At 38.2% G+C, this 21,077-nt stretch overlaps 1 long non-coding RNA gene across 2 annotated transcripts in view; it reads left to right on the plus strand.

The window, feature by feature from the left end:
- Positions 1-21,077, plus strand: part of LOC141411521 (uncharacterized) — a 385,125-nt gene that overhangs the window by 295,823 nt on the left and 68,225 nt on the right. The window contains exon 8 of one of the 2 annotated variants that reach the window (XR_012436337.1): positions 20,030-20,120. The exons of the other annotated variant lie outside the window; for it this stretch is intronic. This is a non-coding gene — a long non-coding RNA (uncharacterized lncRNA). The remainder of the gene's footprint in view (positions 1-20,029; positions 20,121-21,077) is intronic. 2 annotated transcript variants of the gene reach the window in all.

Below are 21,077 nucleotides of genomic sequence, written 5' to 3' on the forward strand. Positions count from 1 at the left end.
ATTATCTATTGAAAAAAGCAATGGCAGTGAAGCCCCAATGACTACAGCTAGAGCTTAAAAGCTTTTGAATAGTGAGAAGAAGGGCTGGGGGTGTGCTTAAGTGCCAGAGCACTTCTCTAGCAGGCAAGCAAGGGGCCCTAAGTTCTGAGCAGAACCCCAAGTTTTCCTCTGATGCAAATTCAATGCTTTAGGAGAAAATGCAAAAGACCAATTCTGGCCAAAACATTTCTGTGTGCTTTGCTGTTGCCTTATACAATATTCATCTGATCAGCTGTTGTTTAGTGACATGCTTAGCAAACCCACCAGCACAGAGGAGCAGTCTCCCAGTGCTGGTCACTATTATTTTTATAAATAACCAAATAAGTCCCCAGTTATATTTACTATGGCTTCCTTCCCTTTGAAAGGGTGTCAAAGACCTCCCCTTCTATGGGCTAATTTCGAGGTGTATTTTACTACTTGGTATTGTTTGAACCTGGCTCTGCAGAAATAAGGAAGGTGTATCCCACTTCCCATGTAGCTTCTTCTTCTGAAAATCTGAATCCAATTCTCTGACATGGGTTCCCATGAGCTCTTTCTTTCTCCTACACATTCCCTGTTGCATCATGACATTTAATTACTTATCATTTCTGCTTGCTTTTAATTAAAGAAACACTGTTTGCACTTATCTTGGAATCATTCTCTGAATAACATCAAGGCTCTTGACATTTATTTAGGAAACAGCATTTTTCAGAGTTTTTATAACATGAATATTTGATGATTAGAGTAATTCAGGGCTGTCTGCAAATACAGGCTCATTCCTCTTCCAGATGTGATAAGACCATTCAGGTTGATGTTGAAATTGCTTGTGACTCTGTCTCATTGAAATTTCAACTGCACTCTGGATTTACATTCTCATTAGTAATAACTGGAACAATTTTAGGATATTCTAAGGTAGCCATCTACATTTTTTGTTATGCCTAGGATAATTCTGTATATTTTCTCAAAAATGTTTTTCCTTGGGAAATGATTGTTTTTGTTTCTAGCAGTTATTAAATATTGCTGTTGTTATAGTAATGTCTCATTACTGTTACAAGTAAATTCTCTCAGATCTAGATCTGGGGACATGAAAGATATTCTGTAAAAACGAACAAAAAGCTATGGAAAAAACTCTTGGCAATTATTTCCTTTGTTAGAAAGTTGTATTCACACCATTTAATTCTACCTTGATAATAAGGATCCCTATTTTGTGGAAGCTGGTTTTGCAGCAGGAAAGTTCCTTATGGTGCCTAATGAGTCAAGAAAACTCTTCCAACAGAACAAAACACATTTGATTCATTGGTGGAGTTTTTATTTCAAAGCTCTACAAAGGTCAGGGATTTAGGTCTTGGAAATTGTGTTTTAGCTCCACATTGTTCAGTTCCATTTTCTGTGATATCTGAGGGCAATTGTAAAACTGGCAGAGGAAGCAATGTGAATGGTAGCAAGACACCAAGGCACACGAGAAGACCCCAGGGTCATGGAGGGTCCCAGTCCTTAGTAATGGGACACAGATGGCCCTGAGAACAGATTGAGACACAGGCCATAGAAAAGGTGGACATGAGAGAGATGACCAAGATAAACGCAGAAAAGCTTAAATTTTCTAAAATTGCATAGACATATTCCCTAGGTCTGTCTTGGAATAGTCATGGATTTCTTGCCTTAGAAGCTCCTTGTTGAGGTCTATGAGAGGATTTTTTTTTTTCTGTTCACAGTTAACTCTTCTCACCTGTATTGCTAACTCTTGTGTTTAGACCTGTACACAGGCTGGTTTTTGGTAATCTCTGAGCAGATCTTGTTATAAGGAACTTGTACTGGAGGCCTACTCTATTTTAAGACCTAGAAGTAGAATGATAAATCCCCTATTTTGACTCCTACAGATGACTTCTATCAAATTAATATGGGGCACATGGAAAATACTGTATTGACACAGCACGATATGTTCTCAGTTCAGAAACTTTAAAATATGAAAAAAAAAGTTTATATTAAAATAGAGGGTTTGTGGGATATTCAAGAAGGCAGTTGTATTAATATTATGCCTTTAAACTAAACTGCCTGAGGTTTAAATCCTGGCTTTGCCATGGAGTATTAAACTTGAACAAGTCATTTAGCCTTCCAGTGTTTCAGATTTCTCATCTTTAAATCAAGATGATGGGAACGCTTTCACAATTTTTTCTGAGAGACCAAAAATAATGTTTACAAAGCATTAATAACACCATCACCTGATTTATTCTAAGGTCTGGAGTGGAGATTTAAAATATGACAGTTGTCAACACAGAGGGAGTAAGGTGAGGGAGTAAACCCAGCCAGTAAGAATTTAGACCTGCCCAGCTACTCAGGAGGCAAAGGTAGGAGGATCGAGGTTCAAGACTGACCCAGACAAAGTTAGCACAAGACCCTACCTGAAAAACAAACTAAAAGCAAAAAGGACTGAGTTGTGTGGCTCAGGTGATAAAGTACTTGCTTAGCAAGAGTGGGACCCTGGGCTCAATCCCTAGAATGCAAAAAGAATGTGGAACTAGATACCTGGGTTTTCATCTCAGTTCTGGTACTTTCTAGTTGTGTTATGTGACTGACCTTATCGGTAAATGAGAGTAACAATAGCACTAACTTACAAGAGGGTTTGAAGCTTTAAATATTAATGTAAGCATTAAGTTACATGAAATGATTAGTCCAATACTTGGCATATATAAATATTTCAATAAAACTGTATTTCTTTATAAAGAATAAACAATTTTGTCATTATACTATGCTTTTAAAAGATTTACTGGGGTAAAATATACATAACATAAAATTTACCATTTCATCTTTAAGCATACAGACAGGCTGCATAAGTACATTCGTATTGTTAGATAATCATCGCTGCCATCCATCTCTAGAACTTTTTTTTAATTATCCCAAGTTGAAATTCTGTACCCATTAAGCCAGTTCCTAGTAACAACTTTTTGTCTCTATGAATTTGCTTATTCTAGGTACCTGGTATAAGTATAATTATGCAATATCTGTCCTTTTGTGTCTGACTTACTTCACTTGACATGATGTTTTCAAATGTGTCAAAATTTTCAGTCGTTTTTAAGGTCAATACTATTCTCTTGAGTGAATGTACCACATTTTGTTTATCTATTCATCTGCTGATGGGCATTTGGGTTGCTTCTTGTGGCTATTATGAATGATGCTGCTATGAATGTGAAAGCATACTGTATTTATCAACATCCAGCATCAAGGAGTATTAGAGAGAGGCAGTGGGATATGGAGAGAGCCCCAGGGAGCCCGCCATTTTAAATATAAGCAAAGGAAGGTGTTCCATTAAGGAAGTTTGAGTCTATGGACTCTTTCAAGTAAAGGAAGGGTGTGAGCTCATCTGTAGGATGTTTGCAAAACATGTCAAGGGACTGATTTATGACAGTGGCATTGCACAGTTACAGAATATACATATAAGTGCATGAAAGAAGCATGACCAAAAAGAGATCATACCAGCAGGAACAGCCCCTTTAACAAGGATCCACTGTTCTGGAGTGCTCACAGTGTACCTGACACTGGTTAAGCTCCTTACACCTTTAATCCTAACTGTTGAGCCGAAGAGTACCATCTCCATTTAACAGGCCAGGCAACTGAGCAGCCTGTGTACCTTCTATAACACCCCATAGTTAGCAAGTGGTCACACCCTCATTTTATCCCCAGCCTCTTTCTGCTAACCTCTGGGTGCTGACGCAATATCCTCAGGGCCAGTCCTGAACAAAGCACAAACAATCTCATATTCAGTAAAGACCCTTGAATCCCTGTCTCTGACCTGACTACCTCTCAACAATGTCTGCCTTTAGGACATTTCCAGAACCAACAGGGGTCCTTTGAGAGTTTAATAAACTTGACACATTTAGATTCATTTATTTTAACTCATCCAGGGGACCCAAACCACTGTTTGGCATCTGATTTCCTCCTCTATTCACCTCTGAATTTTCAAGTTACACTCTATGGATCACAGCAAGGTAAAGACCATGTAATAAGCAGATCAGAGTGTGGGAATTTTCATTGACCACAACCCTCTCTGTATCAGTTTCTATAAAACCAGGCAATTCAAATAAGAAAAGCACTTCTAATATCATTTCTGCCTCCCCAAAATATAAATTTTTATAAATCAGATGTGTGCCGCAATTATGACATAGCTTATAATTTACCACTTGGAAGGTAGCCATTGTAGGTCCATTTCCTCCAGGGTGAATTCACTCAAGTACGGTAGGAAAGATGCATGAGAACTCTACATTTTGAATAGTTCCTTCTAGAAATACTTGACATGTGACAGGTTTCTAGGCAACTCCTCCATAATGAAGGTGTTAAAGCAAGGCAAAGACCTGTTTGAAGAGGTGCATAATGTGAAAATAATTCCTTTTTATAAAATGTTTACAATGCCAGCTATAACTCTTTAATAGGATTGAACCCATGTTCGATTATGATGATATACATGAATTGGTTTTGCACACTAGAAAGTACTATCTATCTATATATACATATTTATGAGCTATTTTTATTTTAAATGGATCTTTTACATTTGACATGACAAATTTGAAAGGACTTTGAACCAGAAAGCTATTGGTATTTACTATTAAAAATCTAATTGCAGAACAGGAGGGTGGAACAGATCCTGTTGGAGGGGGGATGGTACCAGTGGGATGGTGGGATGATGTGGGGAAAGAGTGTAGGAGGGTGAATATAGTACTGTTTACACATGTACATAAATGGAAAAATGAGACCTGTTGAAACTATCCCAGGAATGAAGGGAGGGGAAATAAAGGAGAATGATGGAGGGGGTGAATTCAACTATAATATATTTGATATACTATAAGAACTTTTGTAAATGTCACAATGTACCTTCACCCAGCACAATAAAAAGAGAAATTTTTAAAAATCTAAATTAAATTAAATTTTTAGCTTTTTCTTTTAGCAGACTTATAACAGCAGGAAGTTAGCATATTTGATTATGGGGTTGAAGGGGTGAGCTACACCTGGTTTCCTCAGCTTCAGCAATGTGCTAGTCTGCTTTCTGTTACTGTGACAAAATACCTGAGATAATCAACTTAAAAGGGGGAAAGGCTTATTTTGGCTCATAGTTTTGGAGGTTTCAGTCCATAGTCAGCAGGGTGCATTGCTTTTAGGCCTGTGGTATATCATCACAGGAGTGATGGCAGAGGTCACAGAGGAAGCTACACACCTCATAGTAACCAGGAAACAGAGACAGAGAATAAGAGATGAGAGTCCCAATACCCCATGGAAGGACACATCTTCAGTGACCTAACTTTCTCCTGCTAGACTTCACCTCGTAACGGCTTCCCACCTCCCAACAGCATCACAGGACAGCAACCTTCGAGCCTTAGGGTCACTAATCCAAACCACATCATTTTGGTTCAAATAGTTCCTTGCTGGGAGGACTGTCCTGTGCAATTTGGGATGTTTAGCTACATCCTTGACCTCCACCTACATACATCCACCTGCCTGCGATGACAAACAAAAAGTGTCTAGGCATCTCAGAAGTACCCTGAGAGGAAAAATTGCTCCAGATGGAGAACGATTACTCTAGGCAATGAAGTAAGAACAGCTGCTGTGTTATCACAGCTATAGGAAGACCTCTGTATTAACTCCCCCCGTGCTGTTCCTGCTTTACAAGATGAACACACTTTCATCCTTCTCCTTGACAAATCTGAGAACCTGAACTAAGGGTTCCCTAGAGTGGCTCTGAATTACATGACAGACTGCTGAGGTTCCTAGATTAGCCATACTTGACTAAATTAGCATCCTGGATTATGTAAGCATGGGGACCAAGAAATGAATAAAAGTAAAATAAATGAGGGTGGGCTTTGACTTATCTGTTGCAAATGTTTTATCACTTTGGTGTTAAAAAAGAAAGACAAATGGTATTAAAAAAAAGTCATTGCAACTCTACAACTCAACATCATACACACACTCTCTCTCTCTCACACACACACTAAAACCCAGGACACTTGCCTGATAAGTCAAAAAGCAAAAATCTGACCAAATAAACCCAATGAACAGTATTTTCTTTTTTCTTTTTCCTTTGGGAACAGAACTCTACCAAGTTCTCAACATCTGAGGGAAACTTTATTAAAGTTAGTTGCTGAAATAAGATATCAAAATCCTTGAGATCACCAGTTTCAGAGATATGTGAAGTATTAAATATGTATCCTAGCTGGCACGTCCATTACATCTTCCCCTGAAAGGCCACCAAGTACTCTAAAGTTTAACTAAGCTTCAAATTTAGAGAAGGCAATGAAGACAGAGATTAAGTGGTTCACTCAAGGTCCTGTAGGCTGAAAATGGCAGACTAGGGAGTGAGCAGGAAAGGACTTTAAAATTCCTTTTCCTATATTATTTTTCTTCCTTTCTGCTAAGCTCTATCTTTTTTATTCCTCCCTCCTTCCGCTTCCCTTAGCTTAATACTGAGCATTTTGTCAACACAGTGTTTGACTCATAACAGACGCTCAGTAAATGACTATCACACAATGAGAGAAAGACTCAAACCACAGATATCAAGGGAAATGAATTAAATCAGCTTCCCATTGAAACCTGCCTTATAAGAACATGGCATGATGGCTGTTTAAAAGTGCTGATTGACATCACTTGAAATTTATGGCTACAAATCTTAAACAGACATTCAATAATGTCTGACAAGAGTACTTATACAGGACTCTCAATTCCCCACTTTCTCTAAAACTGGTAGTTCACCTTTGAAATTCTGCAGACATTTTTGGCAGACAATGAAATACTAAAAACAGAGGTTGGTTCCATACAGCTTTTAAAATAAAAGGCTACATGTGAAGGAACATGTCCACAAAAAATGGAACATGTGAAAGCCAGTCAGAAACCTCCGTTGGATGGATGATGGTTAAGGAAAACATGGATATTCACAATGGACTTTTACTCAGGATTAAGATGAATGAAATTATGTTGTTTGCTGGAAAATGGATGGAAGTGGAGATCATCATGTTAAATGAAATAAGCTAGTCCCATGAATACAAGTATCTCATTTGCAAAAGCTGGAGGAAACAAAACAAAAGGGGGAGGGGGGAGGAGAATAAGAAAGAATAATAGAGGTGGTTACTAATCAAAGTACATTATATGTATATGGAAATGTCATGATTAAGCCTCTTACTATGCACAATTTAATATATGCCAATAAAAGTTTTGAAAAAAAATAAACCCAAAAACATTTCTATTGGTGCTTTCAAATTAACAGCTGTTAAGTCCTGTGACACTGCCACTGAAAAACAGGGACACTGGTGTCCCTGTTTTTCAAGTATCCCATGAGCGTAAGCACAGCAAAATCAGAATCTCCTTATACTTGTTATTCTCTGCCTTCTCCATTCCACCTACTATCAAGACAATGGGAAAGGGCCCAGGGGCAAATACACCTCCTAACATGTATGTCTGAGGAGCTCACTGTCATGGCAGCTCCAACACCACACACCACACACAAACACTGGCAAAAATCAGAAACTCGAATATTTCTCATACTGCTCTCATCACAGACAAAGATACTTTGGATTCTCATGACCTTGAACAATTCCCAAAGCTTAAAATTGCAGTAATGGTCTTCCAAGTTGTCCGTTCATTCCCAACATGCTTAATGGAAACCTTGCTATATAATCAGATTCAAACATTTCACATTCATGTCAGCTTTGACAGAGGTCCAAATGAATTCAGCCAATGACAAGGGAACAGACAAATACATACAGTTTTTGTTCCTCAGCCCTTCCTGCACTTCAATTATTACATCTGCCCAATAGCTACTCCCCTGCTTTCTCCAGGTTCCTTTCCTGATTCGATTTGTCCCCTAAATGGAGTGTGAACATTGCAGTGGGAGCAAGGGTTCTCAAATGTGAATGGGACCATGTCATCTCACTGCTTGAAAATCTTCAGTGACATTGCACTGTCTGACAGCCTTACTGTGAGAATCGTTTATGAAATACTGTGTTTACTTATGCATATCCTTTTCTCTTCACTCCACTGCAAAGCAAGTGTGTGACTCCACCTGACGTGTAGTAAGCACAATAGATGATAGTTAAATGAATGAGTGTTTATCACCACAAGAAGAAGACAACAGTTGGAAGGAACACATTTGCCTGAGATGAGACTTCTGCTTGGCCCTCTGTCTTTTCTGTTCTGCCTTCTTCCTCTCTAAGCAAGCTTAGGATTTATAGGAATTCAGAGTTCTCTACCCATGGTAAAGCTGTGGAAACCCCAAATTAGTCCATTGCCTATATTTCATTCCCAGATTTTTGACCTTTGTATATTTTAACCTAATTCATTTATACTTGGTGAAAACTATTTTAGCTAATTGCCCTCAATTTTTTGAATAATCAAAACCTTCTAGCACTGACACAGGAAGTCCTAGTTTGTCAAGAGTACATGAACTTGAACCCAGAGAAATTTGAATTCTACTGCAACCTCAAAAACCACAAATATGGAAGAAATTCAGGGAGTCAAATATGTCCTCATGCCCCATCTATTGTCCTAATGTTTTGTTCATGTTGTAGAGATTGTGTGTTACCTATCCCCCCACTTTCTTGGTTCTCGCTACAGACAAGTGTTGCAGCTTGGAGATTCTGTCTTTAGAAGGAAGTTTCCACAGCAACCCTTTTTAGCCTTTTGAGTTTCTAACATAACCTTTGAAAACAGCTGAGCCAAATTCCATCTTGTCCCAGACCCACACAGACCTCCTCTGCACTGTGTTCAGTGTGAGGGTAAAGGAAGTTGAGGGAGGAACACTGGGCAATATGTAAGTTGGTCAAGTGATTACAGCTGCTTTGAAACCAGACACCCAGAATTCAGATTTTATTGTTTTTGTTTTAAATATTGTTTTTTTTTTAAACTTTTAAATGACTTTATGGATCTGTACATTTTTGTGTTTTTTGTGTTTTTTTTTTATTCACATGTGCTACATTTTTGTTTTTGTTTTACCTTTTTTTTCAAGTTATTCCATCCATGAAAAGAAACCCTGGACATTCATAAAGAACTCCTCATGACTGGGTTAATCACCATAAACAATGAGGTTGAGTTAAATACCCGTCACCGTTAGACTTTGAATGAAAGTTATATGTCAGCAATATAGTGTAACCAAAAAGAAATCTAGCCCCGAACCTCAGGCTTATATCTTAGCTCTTCTGTCTATAAATAGTATTTCCCTGGTATCATCTATCTCATCTGACTAGCAGGGATACATAACACAAACTGACATGTCAGAGGGTTGCAGTAAGGTTCAAATAACTTGGTGCAGGCAACATGCATGATGCAGTGCCTGCATCTGCCATGATTTAAAACAATAAGGAGCCAGACTCCAGTGGCTCATGCCTGTAATCCTAGCTACTTGGGAGGCTTAGAATGGAGGATAACAGTTTGAGGCCAGTCGGGACAAACAATTTGAGACCCCATCTCCAAAATAACCAGAGCAAAATGGGCTGGAGGTGTGGCTCAAGTGGTAGAGTACCTGCTTTGCAAGTACAAAGTTCTGAGTTCAAACCCCAGTCCTACCAAAAATATGTGTGTGTGTGTGTGTGTGTGTGTGTGGTGTCCTAGAGGGAAATATAAGTTGGTATAACTACTTTGGAAAGCAATATTTGTTGAAATTTAAAGCTGGTGTATCTCAAGATCCAGAAATTGTACTTCTCTGTTTTTAGACAGAGAAGCAGACATGCACAAAATATTCAGAACAGTTTATAGCAGTGAGATGCTGAAAGCAAGAAGAGTTCTTTCACTTTTAAGGAGGAGAGGCTAATTTCCATAAGAAGTACCCTTAAATATTTCAACAGATTCATCATTTGGCAAAGTGATTCAATGACCCAGCCTTCTTTCATCTCTGTCTCTGCTATACCCTAAGACCTTGGAAACTTCTGCTAGATCCATGGCATCTAGTTGGTGCACAGGGGCCAAGAAAGCACATGGGAGCCTATGGAACATGTGCCATCCTCACTTCTCTCCACAGTCCATTAGACAGAAGTGACCCAGCCACTCAATCATGATATAGTCCATATTCAGGCTTAGGAAGAAAGGAAACCAGAACTTCAAGGGATAACCACCCAGTTCGAACAGAAATTCAAACAGCATTAAAAAGATGAGGCAGAACTCCAATTGTAACAAATGGACCTCCTAAAACAGACCACTGAGTGTGAAAACAAGCAACCACATCAGGATGGGTTCCTTGGGAAGACACTATGAGACGGAGCTGACTGGTGAGGATGTTTATTAGGAAGGTTCTTGGAATTAACATCTGAGGAAGTAGGATTAGGCAGAGGGAGAAGGTGAACTATGATTCAGGCTGAGTAGTAGACTCTGTAACACCACAAGGAGCTCTGGGGCTAGGAAGGTCATTCTGAGTTGTCCCAATTTGGGTCAGCATGGCAAGACATTTATAGTCTTGTAATGAACTTGATTAAGAACTAGAACATGGCTATCAAGTAGAACTGGATTAGTTGCTAGACATTGCCTGATTCTGGAAGGGGTGAGTCTGAGGGTGAAATGGCTCTGTGCAGCTGAGGAGGTCCCTGAAGCAGGCCCTGAACACTACCAGCTGGCTGCACTCTCAGCTAACACCATGAAGCCTTCATTATAGGGAAATTGAGCAATGCATCACAAGTCTACCACATAGCCAAATACTATGGATAATCCAGTAGCACTGTAAAAACCAAACAACATACCTATTTTCTCTGAATTTTCTTACTCACTAAACTTCTATGCAAATACATAGAAACCTGGACGCTTTGTATACTAAACAGATGTCAGGTGGTTGGGTTTCTTTTGAGAAGAGGAGGAAGGTCTGAGATTGAGAGAAAGAAATAAGAAAACTTATTTTTAAACAAAAATAACTGCTATTTTACTTACATAATAGGAATTTAATAAAATTGTATTTGAGATGTGCTTATTGTACAAATATGTGTGATGAGACTATCGAACTTTCCATTTGAGAAACATCACATAAAATATGCCTTATTTATTCAAGAATTGATGGTCTTTCCTTTTTTTTTCTTCCTCCCACAGGTTTTTGGAAATTCTGTTGCTCACTAACCTCTCCATCAAAGGGTGACTGGGGTTGGGGCACCGGGTGTGGGGAGGAGAGGAAGGAAGCTAGAATCCGCAATTTCCATTACTTGCTAAAAACTCTGGTAAAGAGGTTTAGTAGAGGGAAAGTTTGAAAATCAGTTACTGGGATTATGTGCCCCTGTCAACCATGCGTGTTACACCCTCCTCCATTAGCACAGACTCCCGGGAATTGGCCATAATTGCATTTGCAGCAATGGTGACTGAAGCAAGATTGTCTACAGCGATTATGTGGCTCCAATTAGGCTAAGTTTTTCTTCTTTCAAATGGCATATACTAACAGGACTTTTTGATGAAAAAGGTATTTTCTATTGTACTTTCACCTGTTACCCATCTAAACATCTTTCTGGATGAGATCGCTAATTTAGATAGGCCAAGATGATTTCCTTGAATTTGAAATGGGATATCCAGGCAATATCTAGCAACTGATCCAGTTCCATTTGACACCCATATCCTAGCTTTTATTTTGGTTTAGCAATGGAATAGCTTATTGGGACATCCAGGTAACAAGAGGGCATAAGGTAACCAATAATAGGAAATCACTGAGTATTTAAATAAATATTTGTTGAATTTAATGAAATTAAATATTTTTAGAAGGCCACCTTTGTTGTAATTGCTGATACCCTGTGTTTTTGCCAAGCCATCCTATCCAACCCAAGGATGAATAGCTTTGATTTATTTTGTTTTTTCTTGGAATATAATTCAAAGAACCAGGGCTCTCATACAGACCACCAGTTAGTGAATTTGAGGCAAATCCCACAGACTCTACCTCAGTTTGTTCAAGTACAAAATGGATGTATCAAGAAAAAGCCTACACTTGGTGTTTTATGCACACATTTTTATATTTGTGCTCTTTACCCCAACACAAATTTTAAGGAGCAATATTATAGAAGGGTTTTATTGGTATCAACTGGAACCGGATCTTGACACACACTGGCTGCTCAATGTCAGGAAATTAAACAATCTCTGAAAGATTCTACTTTCTCATTTGTAACATTATACATAGCTCACTTATCACTAAATTGTTTGAAGGTCAAAAGTGATAAAGTATAATGCCAGGAACATAACAAGCCCATAATACAAGGGAGTTATCTCAAATCTCAGTTATCCCTCTAACAAGACCCACTCTGTTTTTCTCCTCTAAGGAAAACAAAAAACAACAACAACAAAAAATAACCACACATTGTAAAATAAGCATTCTTCAAAGACAACTTGAAGACATCTGGGAGTTCCAAAGACTGAAAATTCCATGAGTTCATAGCTGTTTTCACTAATTCCACTGATTTAAAGTAAAAAAGGAAAGAGTCAACTGTGTGCCCAAATTCATTTCTGATGATTTCTTCCATCCCACCCTTGCTGCCTCTCTGGGGGTAGCTATGCCTGTGAAAGGCATCAAAGCTGTCAGGAGCAGAATCGCCTTTCAAGATTGGAATGTCCAAATAGAATCTCCTTTTCCTCAGGCCAGAAGGGTTTGGTTGAGTGAAGAGTTTCCAGGTCTGAAAGGAAACAGAACTGGGGTATAGTCACCGACATAGACGCAGGCACAAACACCTTGGGTATGTGATACATCAACAGAGACCAAAAAAGGACAGAACGTGGATCATAATGCTTCATAAGAAGAGTTAAAAGATACTGTCTACAGGCACTGGTGTGTGTTGTAAAAGCAGAGCCTGACTCCATCATACAAGGATCTGAGTTATGTTCCCCCCCACCCCCCCTCACACACACACATCCTATTAGAGCTAAACCTCAAAAGCATGACAAGTGGCCCCATTAAGAAGCACAATGTGAGCTGGCATATTTCAGATGGATTGAGATGGTCATGAAATTACATTGATTTAATGTAGAGAAAAACTTTATTCCTAATGGTGTTGAAGGAGATAGACACCAGGTGCTCTTTTGTTGTCAGCAGGTAATTAGATAACATGAAATTGGACACAAGGCCAAGAAAAGGAGTTTATACCTCATCAGACTGTAAGCTCCAGGCAGGCAAGGCTATTTCTCTCTCCTTCATTGTGGTAATCTGAGCCTTAGAGAAACCCAGCACTAAGTAGCCCTTGAGAAGTATCTGGATTAGATGTTTGCTATGCTCATTCCAGTTTAAAATTTTTATGATTCCATCAGAAACGACAAAGGAAAGATTTCACTGCTTCATTCAGTGCCCATGTGAACTATTCTAGCCTGGCCAGGTGTACAAAGGTAGCACTGAGGGATGTAAAATGACATCAGTTGTCCCAAGATGTTTGTAAAAAAATATTTATTTATTTTAATGTGCGCTGGAAAAAATACAATTACTTTCTCAGCTTCAATTACGATAATGTTGTAGAGTTTCTAAGTAAGTTTATGTTACAAGCAAGTCAGCTTAAAGAAAATATTTGAATTATAATGCAAATGGAGCACAGGTACAGAAAAAAATAATCACAAAGATGAGACACAAGTGATTCCACTTGAGAGACAGTCATCTCAATCAGGACTCAAGGAATAGATCTTAAAGCCTGATTTTGACCAGTGCTCTCAAAAGGACTAAATTGCACCTAGAGTGATCATACCACTTAAGTGGGGCTCCTTCCACATTATGTATCCCTGCTCATGGTAAAATTACTGCCTTAATTGTACTTTCAGGAAACTTACTTGTTCTGCTTCCAGCCACCATGGACAAACATCTACTGAAGAACCCACCTATGAAAAACAGCTCAAAAACTGAACAAAATCTATGAAATTGCTGCTGTCAGGCAACAGGTAGCACAAGACTAGAATCCCCAAGAAAAAGAAAACAAATGAAGTGAGGCTTAGAAGAGGCCTTTTTGCCTAGTGATACTTTCCTGGCTGCCTCTGAGGTAAGAGAAACCCAAGTGACACCTGAAACCTTACTGAAGAGACAGAGATCAAAGATTAAGGAAGCTGAAGTGACTAGAATTTGTAAAGCAGACCACTGGAAATGAAGGAGCCATGTACATAAAAAGTTCAAGAAATATGCACAAACTGCCTTTGGGTTTTGTCTGATTATTAAGCTACCTATGATAAGACTCCTAAAGCCAAGGAACAACTACTAGGGAAGAATAATTACTGAAAAGCTATAAACAGAACTACCACACCTCTTTATCAGCCTGACATATACTCAAGTTCCATTCAGAGTGGAGAAACACCACTGAATCCATCCATCCACCCTCCAGAATATCCATGCCTCAGCAATGACAAAAAATCATCCTAAGAATAAAAACTACTCAGAACCTGCCCTAAGTGAGACAAAATTATCCTAAGAATGAAGACCACTCTATACCTGCCTTAAAAAATCTTAAAAACAAATATCCAAAAGAAGAAACTAATCCACATGACATCTAAATGCTTACCAGAACAAAGCATACTGTTTAAAGGAATACAACAAAATCCAGACATTGGATAGTGCAATGCTAACAACACTCAACATTTGATCAAAAATTATGAGACACAGAAACAATTAAGAAGAAACCTTTTTTCCAAACCAGCAGAGAAATTAGTCAACAGAAGTAAACGTTGCAATCACAGAGATGATAGAATTTGCCCAGAAAGTCATATGTAGTTCAAATATTTGTAAAATATCATGAATTCAATGAGAGAAATAGAAAAAGAAGTGAAACTTCTAAAACAGAGAATAATATCCAAGGTGAAAAACCCATTTGTTGGCTGCAACAGAAATTTGATATTACAGAAGATCATTGAGTTTGAACACATCAGAGAAGGTAACGTATATTCTTTTCAACTGTTGTAACAATGAACTATTTCTATTGAAAAATATCATTGTGACCTCCTAACTCTTACTACACACAAAAATAAGCCATAAACAGATCATAAAACTAAAGATAAAACTAAAACTATAAAACTTTTGACCTCGGATACGCAAAAATTTCTTAGGAAACAAAAGTTACCATAAAAAAATCAAATCGAGCCAAGCATGGTAGCTTCTACTTATAATCCCAGCTACTTGAAGGTGGACATAGGAGGATGGTGGTTCAAGGTCACCCCAGGCAAGATACAATTACTGAGATGGAATCTCATAAAATAAACCAGATGTGGTAAACACCTATAATCCAAGTTATTCAGGAGTAGAGATAGGAGACTTTCAGTATAAGGCTGGGCCCAAGGGAAAAGTGTAAGATCTACTTGAAAAATGAACAAAAGCAAAAATACTGTGGCATGGCTCAAATGGTAGAGTGACTGCCTCGTAAGCACGAGGGCCTGAGTTCAAACCCTATAACTGAGCCCCACCAAAACCCTAATGGATAAAAATGGATTTCTTCAAAAGGAAAATTTTTTGTTAGTGAAACTATACCATTAAAAATGTCAGGTCAATGATTTAAAAAAAAAAAAAAAATATATATATATATATATATATATATAGTACACAGGATAGAACTGTATCCAGAGCATGAAAAGAACTCTTATCACTCAATAATAAAAACACAACCCAATTTTTTGCATAAAAGATTTAAACATGTACTTCAAAAAAGAAGAAATCTGAGTGGATGATAAACACTAAGATATTCAATATAGTAGTCACCATAGAAATGCAATTTTAAACCACAATAACTTACTATTACTCACCTACTGAAACGGCTAAAATTTTAAGAAATGACAATATTTGGAGGATATAAACCAAAAGTATCATATATGGTAGTGAAAGTGTAAAATAATGTAAACACCTTTGAAAATAATCTGATAGCTTTTTATATAGTCCAAGATATATTTACCATACAGCTAATCAATTCCTTTTCTAGGTATGAACCCAATAAAAATAACAGCATATGTCTGCACAGTATTCTTGTCTACTACAATCTGAGTGTTTATTGAAACACACAATCTGAATCATCTCAAAAATATTTCAGTGAGTGAAAACAGCCAAACATGGAAGAGTAACATGGCTCCATTTGTTTTCAGGTCTAAATCAGGCAATCTAGCTTATACTGATAGGAGTGTAATGGCAGGAGCGGGGGTGGGAGGTCACCTGGGCAGGGATGAAAGAGACTATTTAGTGTGCTGGAAATTTTCTGGATCTTGATTTAAGTGATATTTACATGTATTTATTCATGAACCAAAACTATCTTATCCTATGTAAATTAGACTTTAGTAAAGTTTATTTATACATGTATTTGTATATTCCTAGAGAAAAGTTTTTAAAGGTCTCCTATACATCTTTTATACCATGCGTCTTTTTAATTTTTCTTTTGTTTCAGGCTTATTTTCTTCTACTACAGCTCTCCTTTCCTACTGCTGGTAAATTTCAACCCTGCCACCACCATCCTGCATGACAAACACAGACCAAGATAACAACTGATAGCTGTTGTCATGACTACAGATGCCTTCACTAGTATATAAAGAAAACTTTACAGACCTTTCCCAAACAAATGTCACAGCTGTGAAGGTTTGTGGCATACCAATTGAGACCCACAGATCTACAGTTTTCTAGCTCAAATTAAAGCCATAACACATAGGCTAATTAATTCTGTACACAAATCTTTAGCAACTCTGCTTTTTTCTTCTTCTGAACAAAACCAAAGGATGTTGTCTGGGCCTATGCTTCTGAATGCCACGCAGGAAGACTATTGGAGTTTTTTGTGGGTTTTTTTGGCAGGACTGGGGTTTGAACTCAGGGCTTCTCACTTGCAAAGTAGGAGCTCTACCTCTTAAGGCACACCTCCATTCCATTTTACTTTGATTATTTTGGAGATGGGGTTTCATGGACCATTTGTCAGGGCTGGTCTCAAACCACAGTCCTCCTCATCTCAGCCTCCCAAGTAGCTAGGATTATAGGCGTGAGACATTGATGCCCTGTTTGACATGCATTTGGTCATTTAAAAACCTTTCTTGAACAAAAGAATATAAGTTGTGGGTTTTGTTGCCTAAAAACCCCCTAAGACTTATGGTTTCAGCTCCTGATCCAGAAGCTGAAAGTGTGCTAACTTAGCAACAGTACCCAGGAATGACTTAGGCCTACAGCCTTTGTAGAGTTATGGGCAAAATAAATGTCAACACGAAACAAACAACCTGAAATTAAAAGTACATTGTGAGCTGGCAACAAGGAATAAGAAAATCTTAAGAGATATAATTTATAGCATTACTGTGGATGAAGTTAGTAACCTTTAGCAAGGAGACTTGGAATCAATAGCTACCCAAGAATTTGCAGCAACAGAAATTTAAGTGGAAATTGATCAGGAAGTTAGGTGTAAGAGTCACTGGTAGAAAGCTTAAACCAGAGGAAAAAATTTAAAATTAATTATAAAGGGTCCAAAAAGTAGAACTGGAGAAATGATTTCTTCAAAATCCTGAACCAATATTTATGAAAAATGTCACAAATTTAAAGAATCATACATTGATAAATTTCATGGGAAAAACACTGGCTGTTTAAACAGCAGCTCTGAAACAGCAGAATGAGAAAATACATTTGAAAATTCAATGCATGTACTTTACCAGTGTGCAGTCTATTTTTCTGCTTGGACTAGTGGTGCGATCCTTGTGATGTTTATCATCCAGCCTACGGAATTGGGCCATAGTATATGGATGTGCAGTTAACCAACAGACTAGATAAGTGATAAGGCCCAGGGAAGCAGCACATTAGAGCCCCACTCCAGCCCAATGAGTTATTAACACCTTGGGAACTCAATAACTGTTAAACAAAACAGGGAGACCAGATTGCTCCTTAATTCAATGAAATCTAATAGGAATTTCAAGGCATTTTCATTTTCAAGATGTGTAGGAAGCTTGATCATTAAGAGCACTTTTTCTATTGCAAAGCAAATTGTCCCAACACATCTTTTCATTTTATACTGATCAGTTTGCTTAAAGGATTTGGAAGTGAAAGGGTGCACTCTAAGTAGAGTGATCCTTCTTATCTATAAATTTTGCATTTAAGACTGCTCTTGCAGCTGCCTACAAATCTGCATTAGACTATGAAGTTAGGGCAGCAGGCCTATCTTTTGGCTTCTGGAAATTCTGGGGTGTTTAAGATGTTAATGCTTTGCAGTTGTAAAACACAATAAAACGAGCAAAGGAGTTACCAAAAATAGAAGATCCCATCAAAGTGATAATATGATCAGGTAATTTTGGGCAACTTAGGTGATTAGTTTTGAGAATGAAGTATGTCTAGACATTCAAATATTCCATACTCCTGTTTCAACAGATTGATTGATTGATTTTGGCAGTACAGGGATTTGAACTCATGACCTCCTCTTTACTAGGCAGGAACTCTACTGCTTGAGACACTCCTCTAGCCCCTAAAACATATTTATTTAAAAAACTGGTAGTAGATAAATCTTGACTTCTCACATTTTTCTGTGTATCCTCTTGTCTATCCTTACAAATATATCAACTTAAATTCATAGTAAATCTTGTGAATTTTAAAAACTAGTGACTATTTAATTTTAGATTCAAGGTCCAAATGCAACTGAGCCTGCCTGTAGGGATAATTTAATGACACCACCAAGAAGACTTTCTGACTGTTCCTTGTCTTATGCAGAAACTACAAATAAAATACTTTATTTAAAAATATTTAAATTTAAAATGATTTTTATGACAAATGAGGACATTTTTAAGAGTCACCTTTCTGACTTGAGAGGATTTATTTGTTTGAGGGTGGGATGCTGTGCTATCTATACCAGCTCCTTCAATGAGAACAGAGCCACTGTCAGCTGCCTACATCTGCCTTCATCTGTCCCAGAAATAACAGCAACCAAAATTATAGCTAACAAATCCTTCGCATATAACTCATTGACTTCTCTGAATAATCCTGTCCGTTAGTTGTAATCATTTCCAAAACTGGAGAAACTAAAACAGGAAGAATAACTTGTCCAAGGTCACTGAGCTTGGAAGAGAGAAAGTAGGATTCTGAACTTTATATAAAACAGCATCCATAGGTGCAAAAAAAAAAAAACAAAGCAGGAGAGGGTCCAATACACACCACCTGTGGATATCCTTCAGCTAAAAACATCAGTTTGGAAACAAAAACCTAGACCCATCCATATTGTCTTTTTTTTTTTTTTTTAGTGGCACTGGCGCTGGGGTTTGAACTCAGGGCCTCATGCTTGCTAGGCAGGCACTCTTACTGCTTGAAGCATTGCATTCCACCAGCCCCCACCCGTAGTTTCCAATGTCCAATTGCATAACAACAACAACAAAAAAAAACCCCTCTCATGGCTGGTCTACATGAATTTGTGTTACAGAAGACAGGTCCCCCAAACAGCACAAAGCACCTTTTCAAATCATTTTCTGGTGGTACCCCATATAGTTCACCACAAAGCAACTTTAAAACTTCACCAACATCAGACTCCTGGTCTATCTATGATCATGTGAAGAGTTGCCCACCAGACACTGAGTTTAGCAAGGTCCAATGTACATGTGACAAGGCGTGACAAGGCATGACAAGTGAGGGTGAGGATTAAGTCCTTTTCACAAATTTGGAGCATGAGGCCCAAGATGTGAGAAAAATCACACAGCTCCAAAGAGCTAACATTAGGATTCAAATCAGCTTATCTGATTACAAAGTTCTTGCTCCTTTCACTGTTCAACTCTTCAAATCCTATCACTGAAATCCAAAATCCAAAGGAGAGCAATGGTCACTTTATTGAGAGAGACATTTTAGCCTTGGAAAACAAAACCACCCTATTTCAACTTCTTCGCTTTCGGTTTACCCAGGAGATGAATTCCTTAAAATTTTAATGTTTGTAAACAAGCCAAATCTAGTGATAGCAGCTGAGCTGAATTTTCCGAACAAACAAGGTGTAGGAAGGGTGGGAAAAGAACCTGACCTTGTTCTTAAGATCAGAGCTGTTTAAAGACATGTGTGAAAAGCCCCCGGAGGGAAATACGATTTTTCACCAGTTCAGCTCAAGTTCTGTTGCCTAATCATTTTCTTATCACCAAATATTCCATATTTACACAGGTGCTTCTCTGATTTAATTGTTTGGAAGCAGTGACTGGAAGCAAAGCTATGGGACTCATTTTGGAGATGCAGTCCAGCTGGGGTCTGACAGGTAAATCATTACCACTAATGAAAGCCTAAATGAATTGAAGTTCTTCAAAGTCAGTTGGGGGAGAAGGGGACAGGGATTATTAATGAACTGTTAGGAATATCGGGAGAAATAAGAGCTGGGAAGTCCAGTCATAGATGAAAACAACAAAGAGAACAGTCAACATCAGTAAGACCTCAGCTGCCACATGCAATACAGCACCAAGCCCTCTGGCTGGGGTCCCCTTTGCGCCACTCAGGCAGGGCTAGTCGGCACATTTTAGGAACCCCTCTGCATCTGTAAATCTGTAATATATCCTTTCCAGTTCTCACAAGGCATAATTTCAGAATTTCATTATATGGAATTCTGACTTCTTGACAGGAAGAGAAAGCATTTTGCCTCTGTCTCAGTAAAAGTTGCTTACAATAAAAATCAAGAATGAACACATTTATTCCTCGGGAACAAGCCATATCCTCTGAGTGCTTAAGTGACCAATGGCTTTCAGTAGGAATTTCCATGGAGTTCTTAAGGACAATAACTTCTCCAAAGCTGGTGTCCTTTCATAAGGTACTCAAAGGCTCTGAGGACATTTGTTTAAGTCAGTCTCTACTGACTGTAGCCTTTCAGTCTTTTGGTGCAAGTCATTTTTTTAGCTTCTTGGTAATGAAGAAAACAGATCTGATAATTTTCAATAATATACTCAGGAAATGTGGGGCGCAGGACTACAGCTTTCAAATACTTGACACAGAAATCTAGTTCAATCAGTGTGCAGATTTGTGCCTGCAAACGCCTTCTGTGTTTTGGGACCAGCCGAGAGAGCCATATCAGCCACAACAAGGCCATATTTTGACTGGTTTTCATCAATTTGACTCTGGTGGTTTTCCTTTTTCTTTCTTTCTTTTTTTTTCTCCTCTTCCTGCCTCTTCTAAAAGCATTTGGCTCTGAAGCAGAAAAGGAATTTTTTTGTTGTAATTCTTATTG

The sequence above is a fragment of the Castor canadensis genome, chromosome 10, assembly GCF_047511655.1.
Source record: "Castor canadensis chromosome 10, mCasCan1.hap1v2, whole genome shotgun sequence".
NCBI lineage: Eukaryota > Metazoa > Chordata > Mammalia > Rodentia > Castoridae > Castor > Castor canadensis.